The following is a 24,835-nucleotide window of genomic DNA, read 5'->3' on the forward strand; positions in this document are numbered from 1 at the left end:
CAATCATAGGTCTAACTGCTTGAATATGAGTTTTATTAGAGTCAACTAGGAAGAAAATATCTTGTTCATATTGATCAACCAATTGTTGAGGGACCCTAAATTTTTTTTGCATCTTATTCTTAAAGTTCTCAAATATGCATCCATAATTCCATAAAAAATTTCTCCTAAATCATTGATGAATTAATTTATCTGATATATAATTGGTCTATCCTTGTTCCAGACCACATTACCCTTAGAAGAAAAGAAGTTTTACACATAAAAAAATAAACATACCAGTAAAGAGAAAAACTTACAAACATTCTTCTTTGATTCCTAGATGCTCTTCATGTTCTTTCTTAATTGAACTAACTGTAACTCATCTAGCTCATAAGATATATTGTTCTTCACAATCTTGAATGCTAGGCCGACTTCTTCATAGGGTACATTGTTGGGTTTGCTCAAGTTGTAAATTTTGTGGGCAATGACATGGATGCCAAACTTGATTTTGTTGTCTGCAACATTGTTCAATTTCATACCTCTACCATCCCACTCTACTAGGGTCTTTGCAATCTTGCCTCAAGCTAGGGTTTTTTAAGTTCTTGGTCTATCCAACATAGGGTAACCCATGACTGGATGGATAATTTTCTTCATGATCATCACTGGTTTCTCAAGCCAGAAAGATATATCATGAGCCCTACTCAAAATGTATTTGATCCACTTAATTTGGAAATTTTGTGGCATATGCAGTGGATGAGTCAAACCCCTAACTTCCAAATGCCTATAATCAAGTTTCAACACCCCATTTTTACATAGTGTACCAAATGCTTCATTCATCTTGAATGAACCTAATTCTTGAATTGTGCAGTGGTAAAATGACCTAATATCATGAATTAATAATACCTTTGGAGGGATGATCGAGCGAGTTCCCATGGGGTCTTTGTCCTCAGCTACCGCATGATATAACTTGAATTTGGGTGCTTTGTAAACTTGTATTCTTTACAGATATTTCAAAATATTTCTTTGTCTTTGCAGTCGAGGTGGATGCCATTTTGCTTGGTTAATGAAGATTGACAGATCACCTTTCCAAATACTACTCCTTCTAATTCACTCAACAACACAACAATTTCTACTCTAAATAGATTTGGGGATTGAAATCACTTTGCTCAAATTGATCTCTAAATTTGTGTTGAAAGAATAAGCCTTGATTTTGATTATTATAAAATTCAACTTTAGGGCCTAATAAATGCTTTATACTTGGTAGGTGAGATGAATTGACAAGAACTATTCATTGTGAAGCTTGGTTAGAACTATTCCCAACTTAGCTTGAGTTAGTTATGCTTGACAACTTGTTTATAAGTAAGATTCTTCAACTCGGTCTAAATTAGTTTTCTTCATTTGTCCTTGTGCATCTTCATATGTTGATTTGGACTATTCTTTCTTGTCTATCTAGAAGTGATGTAGGATCTTCTTTGGATTTTCAGTTCTATCCATCTTTTTTGTATGCTTAGTTGGAGGTGGTTGCTTCACCTAACTCATTGGTTTGGGTGATAATAACTTCATTTCCTTACCTTGTGTTTTCCTCTAATTTCCTTACCTAATTTTGATTCATTTGAGTTTGTATTTGTTCAACCTTTTTTTGCCCCTTTTTTTCTTCACTAGAATTTGTTGTAGCTTGGTTCATAGAGTTTCTTCCCAAATGAGCAATCTTTTTGCACACATAACATCTCATATTAGTATGTCTTTTTTTGAAGTGAGTTCTTACATAGTTTTATCCAATGTGACCATATTCTCTGTTGATTTTTTTTTTCAAATTGTATGTTTCCCTTAATGGTACACAAATATCAATATTAACTTAGCAATGGAGGACTTGTATTATTAACTAAGAATATTCAGTATAGACTGAGCAGTAGGGTAATGAAGAACATTCAGTGTTAACCAAGCAATCAATTAATGAAGAATATCCTACTTGCACTATTAACTGAGTGGTTAGGCATCAAAGGACCTTCGGTGTTAACTGAGTGGTTGGGCATCAGAGGACCTCCAGTGTTAATTGAGTGGTCAATATTAGTATTGACCAAGTAATAGTAGAATACACTTATCAAATAATTAACTGATTGAGGTTAACGATTTGGATATTTAATGATTATTTGAAAGGGTATTCAAGCTGAATTATCAAATCTTATGATATATAAGAAATTTTAAGTAGTGAGGATAATGAGGAAGAAGTAAGATATGTAATAAGATGGATATCTAAGAGAAAGCATAGTAGGAAAGTGTGAAAGATAAGCTACAAAGAATACTCTGATTAGTAAGCATCAAAAGATTAAGCTAGAATAGATATCTAAATATGAAAAGGAAGTTTTTTCATAAATTAGTTCAAATTACTATTACATTCTAACCATTATAGCAGTGAATAAATCTCTTAAAAGTGTTGACTTAACAGTTATATTGTAAATCCTCTAGCAAGGTGACATTTCAAGATTGAAGTGTTTGAATACCTCTAACTAGCCCACTCCTAACATGGTGATCAAAATCCTTTAACAAGATCATACTTAATAGTATTTCATGTAACCTACTTTAATAGGGTTGGCTCCTAACATGGCTCACTTTAGTAGACTAAAAAATTTATGACTAGTTGCATGGTGGTTTTCCCATATTGGGTTTCCATGTTAAATCTTGGTGTCATCTGTGGTCAAGTTATTTTATTTATACTTTATGTTTCTACAAACAAGTTACTCAAGGTTAAAATAGATTAATATTCATAAGAATAATTTGTTACATGAGTTACAACATTATCTTAGTATTAACTGAGTTGGACAATATTGCATTATTAGTGAAAAGTTTGTTTTGACATCTAAGGTTAGGAAATTGTTTTTGTGCTAATTGATTCACCCCTCCCCTCTCAATTACTCTCTTCATTTCCATCAATTAGTATTAGAGAATTTGGAAATTGCAAAAAAGGTTTCAAGGACCTAAGCTAAAGATCAAGATTTCATATAGAAGGGAGATTCCCTTTCTTAACAAAGACAACTTTTCAACATGGTAGGAATTGATGAAGCTATACTTATCAAGAATTAGTGATATTGGTTTGTTCTACTTGGAAAAAAAATATGTGCCACCACCTAAACCTATGACTATGGAACATATGAAAGAAGCAAAGGATCACAATATAATGAATATTTATATAGCTTCTTCTCTCAACTATTTAGAATTTGATAAGGTTAAAGATTGTCCTAAAATATTTGAAATGTGAGAAAATCTATATAAATTCTATGGAGGTGATAAAAAATGTGCAAAGAGCCAAGGAAAAATATTTAAGAGGCAAATTTGATTGAATGAAAATGAAAAAAGGTCAGGAACATTGTCCAATATAGTGAAAGAATCAAAGAAAGTGTGAGTGCAATCATAGCTGTAGGAGGAATAGTATTTGATGAAATAATTATCAACAAGGTAATAAGAGCTATTATTCCTATTTATACAATTAGATTTTCAACAATTCAAGAGGTGAGATGCAATCCTAAGAATAATATAATCTTGGATGTACTTGTGGGAAGATTGACTGCTTTTTAATTGGATAACTTTGATAACTATGATCCTTCTTCCTACAACTTTTAATCTACATTCAAAGCTAAACTAAGTCTTGGTAGAAAAGGAGGAAACTCAAAAGGAAGAAATGTTGATAGTGAAGAAGAAGAAGAATTAGATGAAGACCTTGAAGTCACTAAATCCCTACTTGCAAAAAGATTATCAAAAGAGAAAGGAAAATTCAAAGGCAAAATTCCATTAATTTTCTTTTCATGTGAAGAAGTTAGTCATATTGCTACAAGATGTCCAAACAAAAAATATAAACATGAGAAAAGAAATAACAGGTTCAAAGGAAAGAAAGACTTCAAGAACTACAAGGACTACAAAGACAAAGGTAAGAAATCTTGTTACATTGCTAAATATTCTGATAGTGATGATAATGAAGTAGTCTATATTGTTGTTAAGGATGAATCTGTTAATGAGGAAAATGAAAAGATGACACTTATTTCTCATGTTAGAAAAAACAATACATGGATCATAGATAGTGGTTGTTCTCATCAAATGACTGGTGACAAAACTAAGTTTGAACATTTAGAACACTATGTTGGTGGAAGTGTTAGATTGGAAAAAATGAACCATGTTATGTAAAAGGAAAAGGAATAATAACATTAGTTGAAGGAATCAAATATGAAAATGTCTACTAGGTTGAAGGATTAAGACATAATCTACTTAGTGTGGCACAACTAAACAATATAGAATATAAGGTAGAATTCATGAATGGAAAAGCTAAACTATTGGATGGAAAGGGAAACATGGTTGGGACTAGTAATCAGACAAAAGGTAACTTATTTTACCTATATCTTAATGAAAGTACATGTTTTTTAGCTCAAATAGAGGAAAATTGACTATGGCTTAAAAGAATGTGTCATTTTAACTTTTATAACCTAGTTACTATAAGCAAGAACAAAAGAGTAAGAGGGATACCAAATCTAAAGAAACCTTAGATGGGCATGTGTAAATAGTGTCAAATTGGAAAGATGAGTAAAAGGAGTGTCAAAAGTAAGTCTTACAATTCTGAAGAAGTTTTAGAACTAGTTCATACAAATCTTTGTGGACAATAGGTATAGAAAGCTACTGTGGAGAGATATACTTCATTCCATTTGTTGATGACTATTCTAGGATGATGGCTATAATATTTTTATAACATAAATAAGATACTTTTCAAAAGTTCAAATGGATTTAGATAGAGTTGAAAAAGAAATAGGGAAGAATCTGAAATGCCTTAGATCAGATAGAGGAGGTGAATTCATCTCAAATGAATTCAATGAGTTCTACAATGAAAGAGGAATCAAAAGATAGGTATGAGCACCTAGGACACCAGAGTAGAATGGTATAGCAAAAAGAAGGAATGGATCCACTAGGGATTGTAAAAGAACACTAATGACTAAGAATAATGTTGCACCAAAATACTGGAGAGAAGAAATCAACATAGTAGTTCATATGCTGAACCAAGTTCAACTGAAGAAAGGTACAAACAAAACATCTTATGAATTATGGTATGGGTACGAGCCTAATTTTTTTTTATAATCTCAGAGTATTTGGAAGAAAATAGTATATATTGAAAGATATAAGGAAAGGAAAACTAGATGAAAAAAGTGATTAAGGTATATTCCTAGGTTACTCCAGTAAAAGCAGGGCATACAAATGTTTGACTCTTACTACTCACAATGTTATAGAAAGTGTACATGTAAAGATTGATGAGTTTGTAGAAAGAAGTGAAGAATAGAGCAACAAGGAGCCTAAACATTACAAAAAGTTTGTTTACTATGAGGAGGAACCTGAGACTTTACCACAAATGGTTGAAACCCAACTACAAAAAAGTGAACCTAGAAAATCACTAATAGTGAAACTCAAGTCACATGCAATACACTTTGAGTGACAGCCAGATCAATCAAAGGACCTGAGTTAGAAATAGTGCAACCCGAGTCACAAATATTGTAACCTGAGCTATAGATAGATCAACCAAAAGAACCCAAGAAAAAGGTAGAAGATCATGGAGAACCAAGTGAGCCTACTTCAAAATCAAGAAAGAAATATCCAAGACTTGCAAAGCTTGTCTGAAGACATCATGCTCTTGAAAAAATAATTGGAGAGACAAATGGCATACTAACAAGGAAAAAATTAAAAGATACATGTTTTCTTAGTGAATTTGAACCTAGATCTATAAAAGATGCTTTAGAAAATGAAGGTTGGGTAGAGGCAATGAATGAAGAGATTGAGAAAATAGAAAAGAATAATACCTAGTCTTTTGTACCTAGACCTAAGGATAAGAATGTGATTCATACAAAATGGATATTTAAAAATAAGTTAAATGAGAAAGGAGAAGTAACAAGGAAGAAGGTAAAGTTAGTATGCAAATTTTACGCACATGAAACTATGGGGAAACATTTTCCCCTATTGCAAGACCTAAAGGAGTCAAAATACTACTAGCATATGTTGGGATTCAAAGTATATTAGATGGATGTAAAATCAAATTTCTTAAATGGAATCCTAAAAGAAGAAGTTTACATTGAACAACCTAAAGGTTACATTGATCCAAACAAAAGAGACATGGTATGTAAACTTTACAAAGCTCTATATGGATTGAAGCAAGATTCTAGAGTGTGACCTATAAAATGTTGCATTGATATGTAGTAAGAATTGGTTGTGAAAAGACAAATGATAATAGTAACTTGTATATAAAGGAAGGACCATAGGACAATATATTACTAGCATAAATATTTGTGGATGATATCATATTTGGAGGAAATAAGATGTTATGGAAATCATTTGTTGAAGAAATGAGGAAAGAATTGGAAATGTCTATGTTTGGAGAGATAAAATTATTTATGGGTCTACAAGTTCATTAAATGAAGGATGTCATATTCATCACTCAGTCAAAATACATCAGGGAAACTCTGAAAGCATTTGGAATGGAAGATTCCAAACCAATTGGAACACCAATTTCTATTGGACATAAACTCTCAAAGAATGATGATTCAAAACAAGTAAACTAGACTACCTATAGATCAATGATTGGAAAACTTCAGTATGTGGTATACACCAGACTTGATATTGTATTTGCAATTGGCACAGTGTAAGGTTTTCTACAAATCCTAAAGAAAATCACATGATGACAGTAAAAAGGATTCTAAGGTATCTAAAAGGAACTGAAGAATATGGTTTATGGTATAAGAAAGAAGGAAATATTGCATTAAGAACCTTTACAGATGAAAATTGGTCAGGAAGCATTGATGACAGAAACAACACCAGTGGAGGAGCATTGTTTCTTGGAAAGATATTAGTGTCTTGGAAAAGTAGGAAACACAATTTTATTTCTCAACCAACAATAGAAGTAGAGTATGTTTCTGTAGTAGTTAATTGCTCTAACTTAATATAGATCAAGTAATTAATTGTTAGATATGAAGGAGGAAATCAAGGAACTAGTGGTTATCTATTGTGATAACACAAGTGAAATCAATATATCCAAAAACCTTGTAATGCATACCAAGACAAAACACATTGCAATCAAGTACCATTACCTAAGGGAATTGGTTCAAGACAAAGACATAAGATTGGAATATGTGAATAGCAAGGAATAGATAACATAAATATTCACTAAGGCTTTACCTAAGGATGCATTATGTAAGAGGTAAAATAGGAGTTATTCCCTTATCTGATGCTCACTAAAGCAAAATATAGTGATGCATCAAACAAGTTTCATTGAAGATCTATTAATTTGATACAAATTGTCACACTTCAAGTATGAAATGCAGAGCATATTGCATATGAATTAGTACAAAAGGTACATATTAACTTCAAAGTTTGTATCCTTTTGCATTTGATGTCAAAGAGGGAGAGTTTACTGTCAACGAAAGAGAGTTTTTTATCCTAGAAGAAAAAGTATTTAGATGATGAAATCTACAACAAAGAGGGAGAATTAATTTTAGAAACAATTGAGAGAAATCTAGGTTGAATCATTGAGGGATTTGGTATGGATGAGAATTAGAATGAAACTAAGGATATTATGAAATCACTCATAATCTTATCATTTCTTGTTGACATGTTGTGTTGCCATGAATGCTAAAGAGAAAAAATTTCTTCAAATTCTAAGTTGCCATTGATATTACAAAAATGTTAGTATTAATCAAGCAATAGAGGACAAGTAGTATTAACTAAGCATATTTAGTATAAACTGAGCAGTCGGGTAATGAAGAACATTTAGTTTTAACTGAGTACTTAGATAATGAAGGATATCCTACTTGAATTATTAAATGAGTGGTCAAGCATCAAAGGATGTCCAGTGTTAATCAAGTGATCAATCTTAGTATTTCCCAAGTGATAGCAAAATACACTTGTCAAATAATTAACTGATTGAGGTTGACTATTTGGATGTTTAATGATTATTTGAAAGGGTATTCAAGATGACTTATCAAAGCTTATGATATATAAGAAATTCAAGTAGTGAGGATAATGAGGAAGAAGTAAGATGTGGAATAAGATGGAAATATGAGTGAAAGTAGAGCAGGAAAGTGTGAAAGATAGGATGTAAAGAATATTCTGATCAGTAAGGATCTAAAGATGAAGCCAGAATAGAGATCTGAATTTGAAAAGGAAGTTTCTTCATAAATAAGATCAAATTACTATTACCTTCTAACCAATGTAACAATGAAGAAATTTCTTAATAGAGTTGATTTAATAGACATATTATAAATCCTCTAGCAAGTGTTGATCTCAAATTGGTTTTGACAATTGAGTGTCAACACACTTAAGACATTTTACTTAGTTCATGCCAAACTAGTAATGCATGTTGAGTACACCATGTAAATATAAGACCATGTTGAGTCACTCATGTGCTGAGTCACTTAAGTGCTGAGCAAATAGACCATGCCAAGTAGTTCAAGTTTTAAGTAAATAGTAGATGCTAAGTAGTTCAGGTGTCGAGTCAGAATAGTGTATGTCAAGCATTAGTAACTACATATGCTAAGTAGCATAGATTGGTCATATTTGTTTGATATGGCACAAAAAACTATGTAAACCATTTTTTAGCTGACATAAGGATAGATTTTTATTCTTTAGAGACAAGGACAAATCTACATGCAAATTCCCTATGCAATTACATGCAGCCAATCAAAAAATGGGAAGGATTAAGTGGCAAAATGGATGAATCTCGGCTATAGATTCATACCTAACCCTAAGCCACCTCAGTATTCTTAACGAGGATGAAACCCTAAATTTTTAATAGAGAGAAGAGAGTTGAGAGAATTTTAAAGGGATGAATGATCGAATTGGAGGAGTGAACAAGACAATTTGCAGAACATTCAAGGTGACTTAGCAGTAAGAATGAATTGCAGAATTAGTTAAGTGAAGAACAAAGGATAGAGGATATAACATTGTTACATCAGATCGTGAAGGATTAGTCAAAGATTGGATAGAGGTGATCTATTATTAGGAAGCAAGTGCCAACCACAAGATCTATGTTGAGACATTTTAACAAATGATTTTAATTAAATCTCCTAGGCAAAGTAATCTTAATAGGCTTTACCAAATCCTTTAATAGGGTGTCATTCCAAGTGAATGATCTAAAGTCCTTTAACCAGGAACACTTCTAACAAGGTGTTGGAATCCTCTAAAAAGGTGGGACTTAATAGTCTTTGTAAGCCTTTAAAAGGGCAAGCCTTTCATAGGGTAGATCATGATTCATGGTCAAACCATTGTAACCTTAATTGGCTACACTTTATTGCTGCAGTAGTGAAGCTTTGTGGGTGTCATCCCCACCCCAGTTTTACCTTCTCATTTGGAGGGTTTTTGGGTAATCATATATCTAGTGTCAAGTGTGTGTGTGTGTGTGTGTGTTTGATTACTTATATGTTTTAGATGCATTTACTTTACATGTTATTTTAGTATGTTAATGCATATGATTTATGAATGGTGAAATTTTTATGGGTCCAAGTTTAAACTCCCAATTCACCCATCTCCCCCTCCTTAGAAGTTTACCTTTCCCATTTGTAATTCCAACAATTAGTATCAGAGCCAAGTTCTCAGAAGGAGAAGCTTTGCAACCTAGAGGAAAGATCCTAAAATGGAAGTCTACAAAGTGGGAAAGACCATTGAGAACTAGGAGATTGAGATACATCTTATACTACATCAAGTGAATGAAGCTAGAGATGCTTTTAAGAGTTCCTTGAAGAGAAGGAAAGAAATTTCTATTGTAGAAAATGACACACAATACAAAGAGATCAACACCACAAAGCTATTTGCAGATGGTAACTCCAGTGAATTTGATGCAATAGTTGCATATCTAATGGTTAAGAATAGAATCCAAGCTGAAGAAATAAAAAATTTCAAGTTGGAGAAAGAATCACAAGCTATACTGCTATGTGAGGTGACTAAATAGAAAATGAAAGCCATGGAAGACAAAGTCCTGATTGAAGAAGACAAAAAAATTCTAGCAAATAGATTGGAAGAGAAGTCAACAGAGCTAATCGAGATCTCAAACATGCAATTGAATACCTTGAGCCAAATGATGAATGCTCATCATGAGTTGAATGTCAAGGACATTGAGATAACTACATTGAAGTTGCAGAATGAACAACTGCAGAATGACCTGAAAAGAGAAAAGGAATTTGTTGAAGTTTCAACAAGCCAAATGAAGCCATCAAATACTTTGAGTAGTTACTAAGATCCCCTAGATCTAATAGAGACACATCAGGATTGGGCTACACAAGTACTAAAGAAGGAGAATCATCCAAAGTTACTAAAGAAAGGAACAAAAAAGGTAGGAATTCCAAACCTACTTGTCATAATTGTGGAAAGAATGGACGTACTGCTTGATGGGAGACTCCTCAAACATGGCCAATCATGGCAAGAGTTCATAATATTGGAGAAATTTCAAATCTGGGAACCATGGGGCAGACATGGTTTAGAAAATAGCAATATTATGTTTTACTGGTTAAATATAGCATTAAAATTTATTATAAATGTATTTCCTTTGTAATGGGAAAGAGATCTCCATGAGGAGACAATAATGCATTAAAATAGGAAATATTGTTTTAATAACCAACCTTGTACAACCACCAACAACTCTTTAAAAAATAAAGAGTGGGAGCTCAATGAGATAGTTGAAGTTAAGAGAGAAAAAGAAGGAAATTGAGAGACAAGGAATTTTAAAAGTTTTGAGAGTCTTGAAGGAAATAGTTCAAGGGCTCTCTCGCAATAGCCAGAGAGCAAAGCATTGTAAAAAGCTTGGTGAGCATTAATGAAGTAGTGGCATTAAGTATGTAAAGCTTTTTATTAGTCTTGCCTTCATTATTTATGTTATTTTTCAATTCAATATTGAAGATTGTTAGAGAAGGAAGTATAGTTCCTATAATTTCATGGTAATGGTGATATTGGTTAAGCATAGGAAGAATATTTTCCTTGCTAGTTCTTGAATAGCCAATTCTTGTAATTGAAGTCTGATTGTGAATGCTGATATTCTTTTGAGGGAAGCCAACAATGGGCATGTGAGTTTCTTTTTAGGTAGCTAGCCGATATGGAAATAGTTTGAATGCATTATAGAAAACGTGCTTAATAAAAGAATCTTGCTAATCATGAATTGAGTCTTGAGGTAGTTGGAATGTGGAAGTCTTTAATTTTCAATGTATTTTTTTCATGAAAATAACAGTCTTAGTACGAATAGAATTTCTCAAATTCTAACCACTGGATTTTGATGAGATTTGGATATGTTTTAGTAAACCTAATTGCACTCATCCTCATGAGAGCGATCGAGGTGTTTTGATCTCATTCAAAACTTATACCCCTCTGAGTATGGGTGTATCCAAAAGACAGGTTTCAGATTGGACATAGTTGGATGGATGTGATGAAAGATCTCCAATTAGCACTCTATTTGGACTGATTTTCCATAGTCAATGAGTTGTAAATGTTGATTTTTTTAGAAATTCAAACATTGTGTTACATCACTACTAATGTGTGTAGGAGCAACAATAAAAATCAAAATATCAAGCCTAAGAACATGGTTCATTGTCATAAGTGCAATAAACAAGGTCATTAGGTACACGAATGTAGAACCAAAACCATGCATGTACCCAAATTTGAAGGATATTGTTACAATTTTCAGAAGTATGGACATAGAGCCTTTGAAGGCAGATCTAAGTCCATGTGGTCATCAAAAAAGGTAGCAAGGGTAAGAAACTATGGAAACTCTTATGATTGAGATTACAACACAAGATATAGCTGGCACTACTATCAAGAATATGGACATATTCCTGAGAATTGCATTAGGACTCACTTTAGTGGTAACTACAAAAGGTGGTTGAGTCAAACCACATGCTTTAGCTATTTGAAGACTGGTCATATTAGCAAGCATTGTCCAACTAGTTCAAATGCACCAAGTTGTGAATTTGATAAAGGCAAAGGCAAGGCAAATGCTGAACACATCAAAAATTAGATGAATAAGACATGGAAGAAGAAAGATAGTTGAAATACATCAAATGGAGAAGGGATCACTTCAACCAATGGGTCAAGTGATCACACCTCATCAAACTAAGCAAAAAAGAGGTATGTGGGATTGATACTTAAACTATTACATCGCACATTAGTTCCAAAAGAAGTCAGTACTAAAAGGACTACATTAGCATGAATGAAGATGCAATATGTTATTTTTAAATTTTCATGTTGTTATCGAGCTTGAAAAAGTTTTAATGGAAGCCAAGTGGAATACTAGTTAGTGTCAAGCTGCCAGGTTAGCTAGTTGATGTCGAGCCTATAGAAGTTACTGAGTGATGGTAATATCAATGGATGTCGTATGATTCTAAAATTGTGTTGATGCTGAGTTTACAACTATACAAGCACCAAGCATTAATTGCAAGGGTTTTTGAAGGGTATACAATTGTTTTTCACACATTGTTCATCATTTCAAATTCAAGCAAGAGCTAAAGAGAAAAAGGAAATTCAAAAATTTGTTTGAAGCATTCATAATGACCTCAGTGATGATTTCACACAAGTTCTACAAGATTTTAAAGGTATTTATTCACAAGCTAAACTATGCAGTTTACATTTATAAAAACCCTAGTTTGTCACAATGGCATCTAGCTTAAGAAATGTAGAAGGGAAAGAGGTCTTGAATGTGCAATTGGTTAGTAATGAGGTAGAACAACCAAATTTCAAAGAAATTCCAAATGTTTCTTATAAACAAGATCCCTGAGGTGCATTGTCCATGATTTCCCAAAAGTCATTATGGTCCAAGATGTCAGAAAATGTTATAACTATAAGATAGGTGGAATAGGTGACATGAAGTTAAGAGAAGCCTATGATAGATTGTGTGAAAATAATGTCTTGAAAGAGGAATTTAAAATTATTGGAAGGAAGGGTTTGATGCATGCACTAGAATTTCCTACTATATTCAAAACATAATAGATAAGAATAGTGTTAAGCCAAACTCATGATGGATCCCTATGGCTAGAAGGAGGACCAATAAACATTTCAAAGAGAATAATCCATAGGGTGACTAGTTTCCCAACCCTAGATCAGCCAAAGACTCTGCGACATGATTCCAAAGAGGTAATAGAGAAGAATACAAGAGCAAAGTGGAACAAACAAGGAATGACAATTGACACTATCACAGATTCACTGATAAAATTTGTAGTAAGGGTTATTTCTCATAATTTTTATCAATCTAGCAAATTAAATAGTTTGCCCTATATTGCAGTAGATGTTGGATACAAAAATTGTGAAACAAGATCATACCTATGATCTAGCTGAGCTTCAATTGCAACAAATACTAGAAAACCTTGGAGCAATAAGGAAGACTAAGAGTGCACAATGCAAATTTGGATCAATTATAATTTGCATATTTTTATATGTACAAAATGCATTCTCATCTTTTGGAAAAATAAGATGGAAGATGAATAGGACAGTTGTTACTCAATTAAATGAGTACATTGAGCAGATGGGTGATAATTTTGAAACTATCATGACAAGCTATTTTGAAGACTTTAAGAATTCAATGAAGAAAAGGATTAAAATACCTGTTTCCTTGGTTTAACAATACTACAATGATATATGTTTTCTTGTAGATATTGATTACACATATGTATAGGTTGCTACACGTAGGGTAAGATGGCTAAGACCCTTAGGATATGAAATCAATGTTGATGAAGCCTCAACATCCATTACTGTACTTCTAGCTGAGGAAGTTGATAAAACAACCAAAATCTTTGGAAATTATGATGTAATGAAATCAAAGGTAGAAATGGAATTGAAGATAGCCTCCACACTAAAGAAGAAGGAAAATTTAGTAAAGAAACCCAAGGAAAAATTTGGTGAAGGTGTTGAAGAGGAAGAAGAGGAAGGAGATGAAGAGGATGAAGAGGAAGAACAAGAACAAACCAAAGAACCTCTTGCATTGACCTAGGGCATGAGTGAGGAAAAAGAAGAAGAGGAAATAGAGGGTTCCAAGGAAGAAGAAGCCAAGGAAGCACCAACACATGTGGAGCCCAAGAAGAGAAAGGCCAAGGCATAGCTTGTGGCTAAAGTAAAGAAAGTGGCTAAACCAAGCCCAACAAAGCCAACAAAACCTACCACAAGAGCCAACACACAAGCCACCACATAAAAGGCCAAGGAGAAAACCAAGTAGATAGAACAAGGAGGCCAAGAGTAGAAGAAATAGAGAAAGAAATACATTGCTCAACCTAACTCAAATGAGGAAAGAACTAAATCAGAAGATACAAGCCAATTCAAAGTGGTAAGTCATACACCACTTTCTAATCTTGAAAATATGTTTGAAAATATCAGAACTAATATAGATATGTCTAGTCTTAAGAATGTAAATTTTGATAATTTGGAAAAAGAGGAGGAAAAGCTAGTTGAAGAAGCCCTATACACAATGATGTCCAAATTTAAGAATATGCCATTAGAATTTTTAAACTTAGTACCCAAGCCATTATAGGATTTAGTTGAGAAAAAAAAAAAATGACATTATTGTTTAAATTTGGAAAAGAAAATAAGGGAAATTACTCTGGCCCAAGTTATGCCAAAACTCACAAAAGGGTAGATTGCTAAGGAAAGTAAGAAATATAGAGGAAGGTTCAAACGAAAGTATATATCCTTTAGCATTCTTCAAAATGACATTGAAGATGTTGAGAAGAAATACACTCCAATGTGGAAATTAATCTATGGATTAACTATAGTGAAGCAAGGAGAGAAGGACCCCTTTGAGGGTAAAAATGATGATAAAGAAGAAGATGACAAGGAGGATAGCAAGGAAGAGAGAAATATAGAGGAGGAAACTGAGAAGATGGAGACTGACATGGCAACAACTAGACAACAACATGAGGAACAGAGTGCAAGATAGACAAATGCTGAGTGCCAATCCTCCTCATGACACAAGTGCACCTATAGAAATCATAATTGTCAAGGATGTCTCTAGTGAATCAACTCAGATCATCAACCCATTAACTAAATAAGATTTGAAGAAGATTCTAGATCAATCTACACTACAAGCACAACTATGCACAAATCCTATTTTGATCAGTGTAGAAGAACTTCAAAAGGCATAATAGAAGTTACAAGGGATAAGGTGAATACACAAGAACAACCTTCTGCAATCCCTTTAGTTACTAATGATCAACCATTGATTCAAACAACTAAAGATACATCAATCAAGGTTGATACAAGTGTTAAAGTGGACACAGTTGAGCAGAGGTAGACTACCATAGAAGAAAAAGAGACAACAATAGAGAAAACATGATAGATAGATACATCTATACCTGAAGCACAGACACAAGGTGCAAGTCATGTCATTGTCATAGATCAGGATAAGTTTGAAGAAGGTGAAAAAACACCAAAGGTAAAGGAACAAGAGGCCATCCAAACATTGATAACTTTACCAACATTAGGCTCTTCACCTACAAAACTTCTTTAGAAGTCAAGCATAGAAGCTATACCCCTACAAATCTCAGTGCCAAGATCAAGCTTGTCTAAAGTTGTAAAGGTAATTCATTATGGTGATATTACTTTAGATGAAGAGACAATAATTCAAAATTTTGATTATGACACAATGAAAATAGATCAAATAAGCATTCTATAACAAGCTTTAGAGAAAAATAAACACCAAGAAATGCTTAGGAAGGAATACAGGCAAAAGCAAGCATTGCAAGACATTAAAGACATCTTTTTAGATGCATTCAACCTACCTACTCTTGAAAAAAAAAAGCCACTATTGGAACAATTGTTAGATATTGTGGAGAAGGTCAATAATTAAGACCTAGATACAAATGATAAAATTTTAGAATGGTCTGAAAGAAAGTTTCAAGGAAAAGTAATTGAAAAGATATTTGGTGATATAGCATTGACACAAGTTGTATTGGCAACCAAGGTTGAGGATGTGAAGAAGGTACTTGAGAATATCTTATCATTGTACACTAAATTATGTGATCCCACACTCTTCAACCAAGACACCACACATAGAATTCTGAGCTTGGAGAGGAATCTAAGCATATTAGGTACACAACTACCTAAGAACCCAGCTTAGAGTGAGAATAATTTCCATAAATTGCTTCAATCCCAGAGTCAAATAGCTGTGTTAATAGTAGAAGAGGCTAGCATAAGATCCAAATTGACACAAATTCAAGTCTCTCTCATCCCACACATGGAAATCCTCTATAAAGACTTAGGCTATGCAAAAAATTTATTAAAGAAAGATCCCAATATTTCTACATTAGATGGCCTAGTGCATCTTGCAACCAAGCTCACTATCTAAGTTAAGTCATTGGATGTTACATGTGAAAATTGGGATGCAACTCTAAAAATAATCATGGAAGTCCATAAATCCTTTTTGGACAAATACACTATAACTGTATAGCCCCTTTAACATAAGTGTCAAAAGGGGGAGATAAATAAGCGAGGGGGGTTAGATTAAAATGAGGAGTAAATATGCAAGAAGAAAAGGGGAGATAGATTGAAAGGGAGTGGAGAATAAAGAAAAATGGGAAGCTTGAACAAAGGGGGAGCTATCAAATTTTGACCCCAGTGATATACATTTTTTAGGAACACAATGCAGAGATAAAAATAGAGCAGAGTAGATATCAGCTAAGATAGAGCATAAAGAGTATAATTGCATTGTTACAAAGAGTATCAATTAGTAGGGAGAAATCTACTTAGAATAGAGAATAGATTTTGGATACAGAACATACATATTAACTCAGGGGGAGTTATACATTTTGAGGTACATAGGTTATTACAAATTTTATTTGAAAATTTTGAAGTTCTGTATATAAGCCGAGTCATGGATATGTTAAATTGAAGAAGATTAGATCGATTATGTATATTCAAGTGTTTTTGACACTCATGTTAAAGGGGGAGATTATTGATCTCAGATTGGTTTTGACAATTGAGTGTCAACACACTTAAGACATTTTACTTAGTTCATGCCAAACTAGTAATCCATGCCGAGTACACCATGTAAATATAAGACCATGCCAAGTCACCCATGTGCTGAGTCACTCAAGTGTTGAGTAGATAGACCATGTCAAGTAGTTCAAGTGTCGAGTGAATAGTAGATGCTGAGGAATTTAGGTGCCAAGTCAGAATAGTGTATGTCGAGCATCAATAACTACATATGTTGAGTAACACAGATTGGTCATATTTGTTTGATATGGCACAAACAACTATGTAAACCATTTTTTAGCCAACATAAGGATAGATTTTGATTCTTTAGAGATAAGGACGAATCTACATGCAGATTTCCTATGTAATTACATATAGCCAATCAAAAAATGGGAAGGATTAATTGGAAAAATGTATGAATCTCAGCCATAGATTCATACCTAACCCTAAGCCACCTCAGTCTTGTTAAGGAGGATGAAGCCCTAAATTTTCAATAGAGAGAAGAGAGTTGAGAGCATTATGAAGGGGTGAATGATCAAATTGGAGGAGCAAATAAGATAGTTTGTAGAACATTCAAGGTGACTTAGCAGTAAGAAGGAATTGTAGAATCAGTTAAGTGAAGAACAGAGGATAGAGGATACAACATTGTTACATTAGATCGTGAAGGATTAGTCAGAGATTGGATAGAGGTGATCTGTTATTAGGCAAGCAAGTGCCAATTGCAAGATCTATGCTAAGACATTTTAATAGGTGATTTTAGTTAAATCTCCTAGGAAGAGTAGTCCTAACAGGCTTTACTAAATCCTTTAACAAGGTGGCATTCCAAATGAATGATCTAAAGTCCTTTTACCAGACACACTTCTAATAGGGTGTTGAAATTCTCTAACAAGGTGGGACTTAATAGTCTTTGTAAGACTTTAACAAGGAAAGCCTTTCATAGGGCAGATCATGATTCATGATCAAACCATTGTAACCTTAATTTTCTACACTTTATTGCTATAATAGTGAAGATTTGTGGGTGTCATCCCCACCCCAGTTTTACCTTCTCATTGGGAGGGTTTTTGGGTAATCATATCTGGTGTCAAATGTTTGTGTTTGATTAATTATATGTTTTAGATGCATTTACTTTACATTTTATTTCAGTATGTTAATGCATATGATGTATGAATGGTGAAAGTTTTATGGGTCCAAGTTTAAATTCCTGATTCATCCCCCTTCTCAAAAGTTTGCCTTTCCCACTTGTAATTCCAATAGCAAGGTGACATTTCAAGATTGAAGTGTTTGAAGGCCTTTAACCAAGCCAATCCAAATAGGGTGATCAAAATCCTCTAACAAGGTAATACTTAACAATATGTATTGTAACCTTTAACAGGGTTGACTACTAATAGGGCTTACTTTAGAAGACTGCAAAATATTGTGACTAGTTGCATGGCAATTTTCTCAAATTAGGTTTCCATGTTAAATCTTGGTGTCCTCTATGTTAAATTTATTTACTTTATGCTTTATGTTTCTACAACTAAGTTACTAAAGGTTAAAATATATTAATATTCATAAGACTACTTTGTTAATCAAGTTACAACATTCTCTTAGTATCAACCAAGTTGGACAATATTGTATTATCAGTGAAAAGTTTGTTTTGACATCTAAGGTTAGGGAATTATTTTTGTGGTAACTGATTCACCTCTCCCCTCTTAGTCACTCTCTTCATTTCCATCAATTCTCCACATACATAGTATCTTCCCCAAGTGTTTTAGTCTCAACCAATAATTTCTCATTGTCTAGTTTTATTGTACTGATTATTTGGATCTGCACTCAAAGAATTTGTGACCATACTTATGATGTGTAGTAGTTTCCTTCAAATTTTAGTGTAGTTCTGTATTCATTTTCCTTGTGTACATTCTTGTTACAATTATAATGATATCCAATTTAAAAGCTATCAATCTTCCCACAAGTGCATCCAAGGTTGTATTATTTTTAGGATTGCATCTCATCTCTTGACTTGTTGATACTCTAATTTCATAAATAGGAAGAAGAGTTCTTAATACCTTTTTGACCATTTTTTCATCGGTTATCATTACTCTTGTAGCTCTAATTTTTCTCATGCTTTCTTTGATTATTTCATTGCATCGGAAAATGTTGTCACCTTCTTTCATTTTCATTCGATCAAAACTTGCCTCTTAAATTTTCTACCTTGGCTCTTTGCACATTTTTATCACCTCCATAGACTTTTGGTAGCTTTTCCCACATTTTAAATGTAGTAGAACAATCTTCAACCTAATCAAATTTAAAATAGTTGAGAGAGGAAGCTATATAAATCATCATTATATAGTGATCCTTTGCCTCTTTCATTTGTTCCATAGTCATAGGTTTAGGTGGTGGCACACATTTGTTTTCTAAATAGAATAGACTAGTATCACCAATGCTTGAAAGATGTAGCTTCATCAATCTGTACCATTCTAAAACATTTTCTTTGTTAAGCTTGGGAATATCCCTTTTGTATGACATTTTGATCTTTAGCTTAGGTCCTTGGAATCTTTCTTGCAAGAACCAAATGCTTTGATTCCAATTGTTGGAAATGAAGAGAGTAATTAAGAGGGGATGGTGAATTAGTTACTACAAAAAAATTCCTTGTCCCTAGATGTCAAATTAAAATTTTCATTGATAATACAATACTGTCTAACTCGGTTAAAACTAAGTTCTTACTGTAACTCAGTAACAAAGAAGTCTTATGAATATTAATCTATTTTAACCATGCAACTAGTCATAATATTTTTCACTCTTATGAAGTGAGACCTATCAGAAACCAACCCTATTAAATGTTATAAAATATACTATTAAGTACGACCTTGTTAGAGGATTCAGATCATCATGTTAGGAGTGGTTTGGTTAGAGGTCTTCAAATACTTCAATCTTGAAATGTCACCTTGTTAAAGGATTTACAATATGACTATTAAGTCAACTCTGTTAAAATATTTCTTCACTGCTACAATAGTTAGAAGGTAACAATAATTTGACCTAATATATGAAACAGATTCCTATTTAGATTTAGATCTCTATTTTGGCTCAACCTCTGGATCCTTTCTAATCAGAATGTTCTTTGCATCTTATCTTCCACACTTTCTTTCTCTTCCTTTTCCTTCAATCACTTATCCATCTTGTTCCATGTATATCACTTACACTTTATTCTCACTACTTGACCTTTCTCATATATCACAAGCTTTGACAAGTTAGCTTGAATACCCTTTCAAATAATTATTAAACATGCAAGTAGTCAACCTCAATCAATTAATTATTAGACAAGTGTATTCTACTGTCATTCGATCAATACTAGGATTGAATGCTCAGTTAACACTAGGAATCCTTTAATAACTGACCACTTAGTTAACACTACAAGCTAGATATCCTTCATTACCTAACTGATCACTTAACACTAAATGTTCTTCATTACCTGATTGCTTAGTCAATACTAAATATGTTGGTTAATACTATAAGTCCTTCATTGCTTGGTCAATACTGACATTTGTGTAACATCAATGACAACATATAATTTGAAGAATTATTTCCAACAATACTAATTATTTGGATTCCGCTACTTGGATTTGCACTTAAAGGATTTGTGACCATACTTCTGATATGTGTAGTAGTTTCCTTCAAAAAAAATTCTAGTTCTACATTCATTTTCCTTGTGTCCATGCTTGTTACAATTATATCAATATCCATTACACTTGGGTTCCATATTATTACTCCACTAAATTTTTGATATATGATACAAGGAGGAAATTGAACAACTAGGGCCAAAGGCACACCTAACTATCCAACCACCTTACTGAGTAAACAAAATGGAAGAAAATACATAGAGAACAACACCAAGGAGAGAGAGAACAAAAAACTTTATTCATTCATCCAATTATTAGCATACATGCCCAGCTATAAGGCCTTCTTGGTTACAACCATATACAAAATAAAAATTCAAGATCTATAATCCAACTTCAAATTTTCAATTTTGAAAACATCTACTCTGAATCTTTAAGTTCTACTTCTAAACTAAACCAAATACCTCTACTTATACTTGCCAAAATAGTTTACAGAAGATTCTAGATCATTACATAATAGAAAGGATGACCTCAAAATGATTTGTACTCATCCCAAGACAATATCCTTTCATTAAATTCATGATCCAAATTAAATATATAAGTTAACTTAAACTAGGAACCAATCATAGAAAAACTTAGTCAAAGAAGGACCCAAGAGTCGACAAATATCAAGTTCACTCAATGCATGAAGGAACACTCGATCAATGCTAAACAACTTGATTAACATTGCAGGAACTTGGCCAACACTAAATAGCTCAATTAACATTGTTGGAACTCAATTAACATTGGAGAGCTCGATTAACACTACTAGAACTCAGTTAAAACTACCAAAATGAACAAAAGAGTAGTATTATAGGACAACCTAGGATGCACTTGCATCAATGCATGTCCTAATTTTCCACAATTATTGCATGTAGGCCTCTTGCTCTTTTGTGCTCCTTGTTTCAATGATTCTCCTTGTTTAGTTTTTGAAGTTTTAGTAAACCCTCAACAAATAGTGCCTTTGTGTCTTTTTTGAGTTCTTTATACAATTGATTAATGCTTTGTTGTGACCTCAAAATTCTCCCATTGAGTTCCTTTTCAGATCTTAGATCATTCTTCAGTATGTCATTTTATGTTCTTAGAGTGGCAATTTCATGATTTGCATTATTTAGGTGATTTTCCATGTTTGCCTAATGTTGTGATAGCTATTTGATTTCATTGGTCTTTTTTTCTAACCTTGTTGCAAGAAATCTTCTATCTTCTTCTGCCATTTACTGCTTTTTTCTTTTATTCCATGAATTCACATAGCTTGATCAAGTGATTTTCCTATTTTCTTTTCAAATTTCTTACTTCTTCTTGTAGAATGGTATTCATCCCTAGTAGATCTTCTATGGCTACATTTGCTTCTTCTGAACTTCTTTCTTAATAGATTTCTTCTATTCTTTCTTCTATATATAGATTGTCATTCATTTGCATTTCTAACTCTTTTCTTCTTTTTAGAGAGTGAGTGAGTTGCTATGAGTTTTTTGATTTGTTCCATAGCCATATTTATATCTAGTTTGTCATTCTCAATGATTTTTTCTAACTTATACACTTCCATTTCCTCGTATCTTTTCTCTCAAGTTGTTAAGCCTTTAATAGGAGAACATTTCTCTGATACCAATTGTTGGAAATGTAATGAAAAATAGGTCACTAAGGGGGGGTGATGTGAATCAGGAACCACTAAATTTTTCACTTAGATTTCTTTTTTCCTTCCTTTTTTAGGTTGTCTAATCTACTATAATGCGTGGAACCTAAAAAATTACAAAAAATCAACACTATAGCACTTTGACACAATATTTGGTAACCTAGAAAATATCCAAGGTGAAGGTAAAACTAGAGTGGGGATGACACCCACAAGTCTTCACTGCTATAGTAATAATTTTGGCCTCTTAAGGCTTACAATTGATCACTTCTAGTGCCCTACTCTATTAGGAGTATAAATGACTACTAAGTCCACCTTGTGAAAGGATTTTATAATACAATGAATTATGAACTATATTAGGAGATTTTACAAAGGACTATAAAGTCCATCTTGTTAAAGGATTTTACCTGATGTAACTGTTAGGATGCAATCAATAATATGATCCTTTTTTTGCAACTTTATTGGCTGATATAGATCTTCTATTGAAAATTTTAATCACCTGGCTACAATAGATGTGTCTTTGCTTTGCCATTTTATATTTCCTGGTAGCCAGAATATTTTTAACTACAAATCAATATACTATTCTTCTCACTTCCCTATCTTTCATTTCATTTTATCTTCTTTTTTTAACACACTTAGATGCATTTGACAAAACATTACATCTTCCTTATATAGTTATCTAATCAATATTTTCATTCTAGGTTGGTTTCAAATGAAAAGGTGCCTTTTGAATATTTAAATTATATCTTCAAGTCTGCTAATGCTGATGATCAGGTCAAACTATGTACTTGAATGATATGTTGATGCTTGGGTGATACAGTGTACTTGGGTAATACTCTAGCACTCGAGTTACACTAGATGCTTGGATGATACTATGCACTCAGGTGACACTGCTTGCCTTGCTTGCACTAGATTCTTAGTCAGTGAAGAATGCTTTCTTGGTTAGCACAATGAGTCTTATTCCATATGTTGGTGCTCGATTAACACTGGATACACAGATACTTGGTTTACAAAAGATCTTCTCAATCTGCTCGGGCTACAATAAAAACATGGTGAGTAAAGGAAAGCTTGGTTGTAGTATTAACTGACCTTCCTCAATAATGACTAAGTGTTTTGCCACTAATTGAAAATATTCTTGCCATAAGGTCAACATGTTTGAGATGTGAATTATGATGTAAGACCAAAACATTGTGAATTTGTGATAAAGTTGTGTAAAGAGAAGTGTAAGGTAAATCCAGATATTGAAGATATCAATAACATTGAAGAGGTTTTTGTATCTATCTCTTGTATTGAAGAAATTTATTATATATCACATGGTTAGGTAGTGGGCTCATCTTGCATACTTTGTATAATAAAAAATCCTAGTCCTCTAACAAGGACTGAGACACTATATAGATGTAACAAACTCCTAATAGACTTAATATATTTCACAAGATACTTTTGATTAGTAGATCATTTTGTGGGTACCATCCCCACCAAGGTTTTCCCTTGGCTAGAGTTTCCCAAGTTCACAAATTATGGTGACTTGTGTTCCATTACTTTATGGTTGTGTTTAATATTCAACATAAATAGTTTACTTTCATATGCAAGCTATAAGTTTGTTAAAGATATCCAATTTTGGGAAAAAATTATGAAATATTGATTCACCCCCCTTAGTATTTTCTATTTCTAAAAATTGGTATCAGAGCATAGTTACTCAGAGAAGGCTTAACAACTTGAGTAAGAACCCTATGGATATGGAATAGTTACAAAAAACCTAGAAGAATCTCTTGAGCATATTGATATTCTTATTGAAGAAAGAGGTACTTTGAAGGACAAGTATGAAGATGCAAAAGAATACATTGGGAAGATGAAAGATAAGATAGATTATCTTAAGTCCAAGAAAGAGCCTAAAGATCAGATCAAGGATGGCAATGAATTTTCAAAACTAAAGAAATAAAATGAGATCTAGAAGAATGAATTGAAGATTAAAAATGTAAGGTTGAGCTTGAAGGATGATGACAGTAAAATTGTGTAAGATTTAAAATTTGAGAATGTAGATATGGGATCTAACCTTACCAAAGTGACATTTGAGCTCGAGTCTACAAAGTTATAGTATGTAGAACTTGAGAAGTACAATACAATTTTGAAAGGAGAATTAACTCAGTCTAAGATAAATCTTGAGAATTTTTATTCCAAAGTTAAAAATCTTGATGAATAGATCTTTATACATAACCCTCTTATGATAAGATAAGTCTTGGATATCTTGGAGAAAAGTCAGCTAAGAAGTCTTAAGCTAGAAAGGAATCAGATCCTGTGATTCAATAGTGTGAACATAACAAAGATAATAAGAACAAGAGTGTGTTGATCTCCAAGTCATGTTGCCTATTAATGTCCAACACTTAGTCATTTCCTAGGAAGAGTTGGTCAGTCATCACTATGACCAAGCCACCTAATGAAGGCCAAATGATTATGGACTTGTTTATATCTCAATGTGATTCAAGAAATTCTTAGGTTGCAAAGCACCCTAGTATAGACCGCATACCATTATATACCAAATAAATTAGAAGTCAAAAAATGTTGAGCTAAATAGTGTTAGTTCATGCTAAGTCATACAATTATTATTGAGCATGAAAAAGCTGAGGGACAACATGCATATTAGTTGTGA

The sequence above is a fragment of the Cupressus sempervirens genome, chromosome 9 (assembly GCF_028749045.1).
Source record: "Cupressus sempervirens isolate cs-2001-9-10 chromosome 9, ASM2874904v1, whole genome shotgun sequence".
Lineage (NCBI taxonomy): Eukaryota > Viridiplantae > Streptophyta > Pinopsida > Cupressales > Cupressaceae > Cupressus > Cupressus sempervirens.